Source organism: Pituophis catenifer, unplaced genomic scaffold (genome assembly GCF_029215685.1).
Source record: "Pituophis catenifer annectens isolate HBS135680 unplaced genomic scaffold, rPitCat1.0.hap2 SCAF_3, whole genome shotgun sequence".
Classification (NCBI taxonomy): Eukaryota; Metazoa; Chordata; class Lepidosauria; order Squamata; family Colubridae; genus Pituophis; species Pituophis catenifer.
In genome coordinates, this window is record NW_027256883.1 from 204,863,843 (window position 1) to 204,871,831 (window position 7,989).

Sequence of the window (7,989 nt, forward strand, 5' to 3'; positions counted from 1 at the left end):
CACATCCAGCAGGAAAAAAAAAAGCACAGGGAGAATATTTAGACACGTGTTTTAAGGCTGTGAAAAAGCATTGGAATAAGATCAGAGGTGGGTTTCAGAATGTTCTGACCAGTTCTGGAGAACTAGTAGCGGAAATTTTGAGTAGTTCACAGAACTGGCAGTAAAAATTCTGACTGGCCCTGCCCCCATCTACTTTCTGTCTCCCAAGTCCCAGCTGATTGGGAGGAAATGGGGATTTTGCAGTAACCTTCCCCTGGATTGGGGAGGGAATGGAGATTTTGCAGTATCCTTCCCCTGCCACGCCCACCAAGCCACGCCCACCAAGCCACACCCACAGAACCGGTAGTAAAAAAAAATTGAAACCCACCACTGAATAAGATGCTTTGCAATATACAAGGGCACCTATGGGTTGTGGTTTTTTATTTATTTTTTTCCACATTGTGACATTTTTTGCAAGGGTCACTTGTGATACACATAAAACCAAATACAAGCAGAGGTTGATTGCACTGATGGGGGGAGGGGCGGCTGCCATTTTGACTTTGGTGACCATACCCTGTTAGGAAAAGAAAAAAACAAAGTTGTTATTCATACAATTATAAAACAGTGAGCAACATGTTTAGAGCAGCTGTTCAAGCCTTGGAAAAGATATGGCGGCTTTAATAATGGAATGAGATGTCCTTACTAGGACTATCAAAATGTGGGCTGCAATACTCATGTACAACCAACGATGGCTAGATGAGTAGAATCTTCTATGGCAGGGGTGTCAAACTTGCATGTCACGTGACATCAGTGGTGGGTTGCTCCCGGTTCGCACCGGTTCACAAGAACCGGTAGTAAAAATTTGTAGTAGTTCGGAGAACCGATAATAACATTGGCTAACTACGCCCCCGAACCGGCCCCCGGCCCGGTCGCCGCTCACTTACCCCGCCCACCTCATCAGAGGCTTTTTTTTTTTTTTTTTACTTTCAAAAGCATTTTTTCTACAACCTCTTCGGCCAAAAAAATGCTTTTAAAAGTAAAAAAAAAAAAAAGCCTCTGATGAGGTTTTTTTGCGGCTCAGCTGGGATCATCAGAGGCTTTTAAAAGTAAAAAAAAAAGTTGGTCACACCCACCCAGTCACATTACCCCCCCACCAAGCCACACCCTCAAAATAAGCCACGCCCACAGAACCGGTAGTAAAAGTTTTTAGAACCCACCCCTGTGTGACGTATCAGGACTTTTTTTCACCCTTCGCTAAACCGGGTGTGGACATGGCCAGCACATGATGCATCTGGCCTGTGGGCCATGAGTTTGACAGCCCTGTTCTACAGTATAATACAGCTTTTCCTCAAGTTATGACCAGTGGTGCGATTCAAGGAATTTAACAACCGGTTCTCTGCCCTAACGATTTCTTCTAACAACCAGTTTGCCAAACTGCTCAGAAAAATTAACAACCGGTTCTTCCGAAGTGGTGTGAATTCGCTGAATCCCACCACTGGTTATGACCATAATGAAGCCTGCCTATTACAATTGCAACTTTTATGGTCATAAAATGAGTGAGCCATGTGACCAGCCTGATTTAGCAAACTTTTTTTTTTTTGTGGTGGCCATTAAATAAATCACCATGGTCAGCAAGCAAATCTAGTTGTGAAGTGAACATTGTAGTCGTTAAGTGAACCAATGGCTTCCTGTGGGCACATTTTTGCCAAAAACTGGAAGTAAATGCCTGTTTCAGTAAAACCAACATAAAACATGATCATGTGACTATGGGACACTGCCAATGGCGATAAAAGCAGCTGGGTTGCTGAGTGTCCACAGTGCGATCATGTGACTGAGAGGACAACTGTCCGGACATTGAGTCATAAGCAGTGGTGGGATTCAGCCGGTTCGCTCTGGTTCGATCAAACCAGTTTTTAAGTTATCTACCGCCCCCGCTATCAAAGTGGTTCCTGGGCACTGCACCGCAATGGAGAAACGGGCAACAGAGCGGCCAGCGTGTGGGGAGTAGAGGGCCACTTTTCCTCTTTCTTCTCCCTGCTCCTCCTCCTTCCCTCGTGTCGGCCTCTCCATTTCCCATTTCTCCATTGCAGCACAGCGTCCAGGATCCACTTTGATAGCAGGGGGGATAATTTAACAACCAGTTTGCCCAGGGTCAGGTTGGCCATCGCGGGAGGCTCATCCGGCATGTGTGGTGGAGCTGGAGGATGGGGATGGGCCATGCCTGCCATGACAGCCAACCTGACCCTGGGAGAAACGGTTGTTAAATTATTTGAATCCCACCACTGGTTATAAGTAACCCCTCAGGTAGGTCTGTCAAAACTTTGAACAGTCATAAGTTGAGGAGTTACCTTTATTTCTTCTCGCTGCCATCTAGTGGCTGTCTGGATGTTCATAGTCCAGATATGGAAACCTGTCAAACATCCAATAGATCTGAATTCAAGGGTTTGCCTGTTGTGAAGCACCTCATTCAAATGCTTTGCGCAGCCCGAGTATATTCATTTCATTTCTGGTATCGTATTATAAGTGCCTGGATCTGCTCTCATTTCATGTAAGCTATCTAAAGCAGAGGTCCCCAACCCCTGGGCCGCAGCCCATTCCCTTGCCTTGAGCTGTTTAGAACTGGGCCGTGAAAGTGGGAGGTGAACCAGCATGAGCAGCTGACTGAAGTGTGTGTACCTCCATTTGCACGAGTGGTGGGTGGGCATGCCCACCACTCATGCAAATGGAGCTGCACACATATACATACTTGCCCACCATTCAAGTGGAACCATCCCCTCTCCTCACTGCACCAGGTTGCAAAGTCGAAAAGTTTGGGGAACTCTGGTCTAATATATTGGGAACTGGTGCAAGCTATAAATTTGAGCAACTAAGTTAACAAATAAAAAAAGTAAATTGATATGGTTCCCAATGACCCTTTCCCCTCCCCCCCATCACATTTACCTTAAAAGATTCCAGATACAGGGGTGGGCTGCTGGAGGTTCACAGGGGTTCGGGAGAACCTCTAGCTAAGATTTTGTGCAGTTTGGAGAATCCCCAAATCCCACTCCTGGCTCACTCCGCCCCTCCCAGGAGTCCACATGTGCCCGTTTTGGATGCAGGTAAGTGCAGGGTGCATGTGGAGGCTCAGGGAGGGCAAAAAATGGGCCTACTGGAAGTTTGGGCCTCCAGAGGGCCTCTGGAGCCTGGGGAGGCTGTTTTTGCCCTCCCGGAGGCTCAAAGAAAGCTTCCAGAGCCTGGGGAGGACAAAAACACCCCCCCCTGCCGTGATGCAGGAGGCCAACTAGGCCACGCCCACCATGGCTACACCCACCCAGGAACCATGCAGAGAACCCCTCGCTAAAATTTTTGAAGCCCACCCCTGTTCAAATATCATTGCTTGGCAAAATCTCACATCTGCAGAGTCTGGTCTAAATCTTCAATCCTTAGAAAGGTATATACGCCTGTCTGGAACGTTGCTAGATAACGAGCTAGCATTGCAGAAACGGTGGTGGTTAATGCAGCAGAGACGGGTGGCGAGACTTCCATCTCAAAAAATGGAGTTAGCTGGGATTTATTTACTCCCTGCTCCACGAATAATTAAACCTTGCCTCCATTGCTGCTTGCTCCGAGAACTTGAACTTTGCTCATGGAGCGAGAGACAGAGAGAGAGAGAAAAAAACCCATTGATTAATTCACAGGGTCATTTGGGCCACTGTATGCAGAGTTAATCATTACAAAAGCCCCCGCAACAAGGCCAGAAGCCCAGTGGAAATATTTATTGACAAGAAGGAAGACTGTCTGGGCTGGCCAGAAAGAGGAAGCAAGGAAGATTTCCCTGCTAGCTCAATCTTTAATTGCAAATAATCTCATTAGTTGAACAGTACCCCTGGTGGCTCCGAGGAAGCAGTTGGTGAGCTCTGCTCCAGGAACCAAGATGAGTTGTAGGTCCTACTGGGTGTAAATTGTAAAGGGCTGGCAGCCTCCGGAGTGCTTTTTCGCTTTTGCCATCTTGCAGCAAATGAAGCAGTTTGTAGGGAAGATATTGGATCTGTGACTTCTTGGAAGGTGTGCTCCTGAACCAGGGGTGGGTTCCACTTACCTTTACTACCGGTTCACAGCGGGAGCGCACACACTTCTGCGCCTGTGCAGATCACCCATGATGACGATGTGGCGGGTGGGCGGAGCCTCCCGCTGGTTTTACTACCGGTTCTATAGAACCGGACCAAACCGGGAGCAACCCACCATTGTCCTGAATGTAAGTACAGGTAGTCCCCGGCTGACAACAATTCATTTAGTGACCATTCAAAGTTACCACAGTAGTGAAAAAGTGAATATTGTTCAGACTTACGACCATTGCAGCATCCCCATGGTCACAGGATCAATATTTAGAGGCTTGGTGATTGGTTCGTATTTATGATGCTTGCGGTGTCCCAGGCTCATGTGATCAACTTTTGCAATCTTCTGACAAGCAAAATCAATGGAGACCCCAGATTCACTTAACAATTGGGGTGCTAACTCATCTTAAAGTTGCCAAGGTTGACAAACACTGTTTTACATCGTTGTATTAATGCAAAGGAAGATTAATTATTTTTAAAATTGGTGAAAATGTGGTAAAGGAAACAGACACTTTCTGCAGACCTGTCTATCCTCTCCTTTCCTTTCCTTTCCTCTCCTTTCCTTTCCTTTCCTTTCCTTTCCTTTCCTTTCCTTTCCTTTCCTTTCCTTTCCTTCCCTTCCCTTCCCTTCCCTTCCCTTCCCTTTCCTCTTTCTTTATTCCTTCCCTTTCCTCTTTCTCTTTCTTTCTCTACTCCTTTCCTTTCCTCTTTCTCTCTCTATTCTTTTCCTCTTTCTCTTTCGTTTTATTTCTCTATTCCTTCCCTTCCCTTTCCTCTTTCTCTTTCTTTCTCTATTGCTTTCCTCTTTCTCTATTCCTTGTCTTTCTTCTTTCTCTTTCTCTATTCCTTCCCTTTCCTCTTTCTTTTTCTCTTTCTCCTTTCCTTTCCTTTCCTTTCCTTTCCCTTTCGTCTTTCTCTTTCTTTCTCTATTCCTTTCCTCTTTCTCTTTCTCTATCCCTTTCCTTTCCTTTTTCTCTTTCTCCTTTCCTTTCCTTTCCTTTTCGTCTTTCTCTTTCTTTCTCTATTCCTTTCCTCTTTCTCTTTTTCTATTCCTTCCCTTCCCGTCCCTTTCTTTCCTCTTTCTCTTTCTCTATTCCTTTCCTTGTTCTCTTTCTCCTTTCCTTTCCTCTTCCTCTTTCGCTTTCTTTCTCTATTCCTTTCCTCTTTCTCTATTCCTTTCCTTTTTCTCTTTCTCCTTTCCTTTCCTCTTTCTCCTTCTCCTTTCCTTTCCTTTCCTCTTTCTCTTTCTCTATTACTTTCCTTTCCTTTCCTTCCCTTTTTTCCTTTCCTTTTTTGGAAGGATAATTATTTTAACCTTAGTCTCCTCTTTCTCTTTTCCAAGGTAACTAAACAAATTCCACATACTTAAAATGAGCTAGCCTATTTTGCAGTGGCCAATGATAATGGCCTTACCTCTAGCCTATTAGACATAGAGCCCACAGACAAGTTAGTTTTTAATCTGCTCTATTAAAATATCTCAGTCAAGAGCTGCCAATTTTTTATTAGGCACATTGGACATATAGTTCAGCTCAATCAAAGCATTCTTTATGATCATAGCTGTGTGTTATTATATCTTACCCATTGAGCTTCATTTCATTTGAATAGACATTCTGAACTAATTCATGGCCTCATTTGTGCAAGTTTGCAACATATTGGGTAAATACTGTCTAATAGCTCTGGAGATTATTGGTAAACAGAGACCCATCTGATCAGACCATCCGCAGCACATCCACTATTGACTTCTCCAAAGAGAGAAATTGATTTGAGACAAAGATGAGTGTTAACTACTTGTTTTGTCGTAAGTACTTTCTGTTTGCATGTAGCGCTAATAATATTCATTAGAAAGCTTCTAGTGTGCAGTTTACTAAAGAGATATTGACTGAAGCAAAAGATTAATTGACTCAAGAGTAAGAGTGCTTAACCAAGATGATATAATTGGTCAAAAGTCTTCCAGGTTTTTCAATGGTCCAAAATAGAACAAATTCATCATATTTCTTAAGTAAATGAAAGTTGGATTATTGCATCGCCTTCTGTTTCTGCCTCCCACCCAACCACCCAACCACCGCAAATCTACAAATTGTTAGACAATAGATTTGTTGTCCTCTTGAGCTCCACTCGCATGCAACAAAGCATTGTTTAATTTTTTTAAGAGGTTTGGCCCGGAAAAAGTGATTTATATCAGAGCAGCCTGCCTGTATTCCTGCCAATAATGGGAGATACTGAACTTGACAAGGAGCTGGCTTTCTCGTGAAATGTGATCCTAATCAAGAAATTGGAGGAGGGGGAATCCAATACCTTTTCTGATACAGAAAATTCTAGATGGAACAGAAAAGGCAGGAGTAAGCTGGGTGGGGGTAAGATAAAGGACTGCTTCACACACCGGGAGAGGCAAAAATGTAATCCGCAGCAAACTGATTTTGTGTCAAAGGGATGAGAAGCCAGGGTCGATGCTAGGATGCCAACGCCGCTTTTATGCATTTTGTCACAAAAGCTACACTTGGAAATTGCTTGAGACTTGGAAGGGGCTGGGTAAGAAGTTCAGAACTGATCAAGGATTGATCAGGGATCCTTAACGGAGTGATTATTAGGACTTTGCTAAAAGCCAGCTACACGAAGAAGTGAGAGAGAGAAAGACAGAAGAAGGACAGGCATTTTTTTTTTGCCCTGATGTAAGCCAGGGCTTTAAAGAGGTTTTAAGGGGTTTCAAAAGGTTGGCAGTTCAGCGGTTCGAATCCCTAGTGCCGCGTAATGGGGTGAGCTCCCGTTACTTGTCCCAGCTTCTGTCAACCTAGCAGTTCGAAAGCACGTAAAAAATGCAAGGAGAAAAATAGGGACCACCTTTGGTGGGAAGGTAACAGCGTTCCGTGCGCCTTTGGCGTTTAGTCATGCTGGCCACATGACCACGGAGACGTCTTCGGATAGCGCTGGCTCTTTGGCTTTGAAACGGAGATGAGCACTGCCCCCTAGAGTCAGGAACAACTAGCACATGTGTGTGAGGGGAACCTTTGCCTTTACCTTTAAGTCAAACCTCGATTTCATTGAGGACTGCATCAGGGTTGTGTTTGACCTCAGGGGGCCAGGGTGGGCATGGCCAGCTTGATGTCACTTGTGTTGGGGACGCCTTTGGTGGCCCGAGCGCTCTGCCAGCGAAAACGGGCTGCCGAGCTTCATTTCCAGCTGTTACGGCCTCCTGCAACCCTGTCAGTGAAAACAGAGCCAGAAGGGGCGCACTCTGCCCTCATGAACTCTGTTTTCCCTGGCAAAGGCACCACATGCTGGTCCTTAGGGTTTTCCTGGGTGGCCCCATGGGCCAGATCTAACCATCCCACAAGCTGAGCTTGATAATGCCCACCAATATGGCTACGCATGCCACCTGCGGCACGCGTGCCATAGGTTTGTCATTACGGCACTAGTCAATTGTCCTCACGATTAGGAAGTTTCTCTTCAACTCCAGGTTGCTTCTCTCCTTCATTATTTTCCATCCATTGTTTCTTGTCTTGCCTTCTCCTGCTTTGGAAAATAAGTTGACCCTCTCGTCTTTATGGCAGCCCCTCAAATAATGGAAGACTACTATCGTGTCACTCCTAGTCCTTCTTTTCATTTCTAGAAAGTTGTTCATTTATCTAGAATAGAATAGAGCTGGAAGGGACCTTGGAGGACCCCTGCTCAAACAGGAGATGCTCTATCATCTCAGACAAGTGACTGTCCAGTTTCTTCTTAGAAACCTCCAGTGATGAAGCACCCACAACTTCTGAAGGCAAGCGGTTCCACTGGTTAATTGTCCTCAGTGTTTGGAATTTTCTCCTTGGTTCCAGGTTGCTTCTCTCCTTGATTAGTTTCCATCCATTCTTTCTTCCCCTGCCCTCTGGTGCTTTGGTGCAATATTTTTCCAAATAATGGAACTCACTATCAGGAC

The 7,989-nt window shown here is 45.2% G+C and overlaps 1 long non-coding RNA gene across 1 annotated transcript; it reads right to left on the reverse strand.

Moving 5' to 3' along the window:
* Positions 1-420: 420 nt before the first annotated feature.
* On the reverse strand, positions 421-3,574 carry LOC139314471 (uncharacterized). The gene is made up of 3 exons (XR_011600186.1): positions 3,371-3,574; positions 2,328-2,389; positions 421-553 (listed from the first exon to the last, which is right to left on the reverse strand). It is a non-coding gene; the product is annotated as an uncharacterized lncRNA (long non-coding RNA).
* Between the last annotated feature and the right edge of the window lie 4,415 nt (positions 3,575-7,989).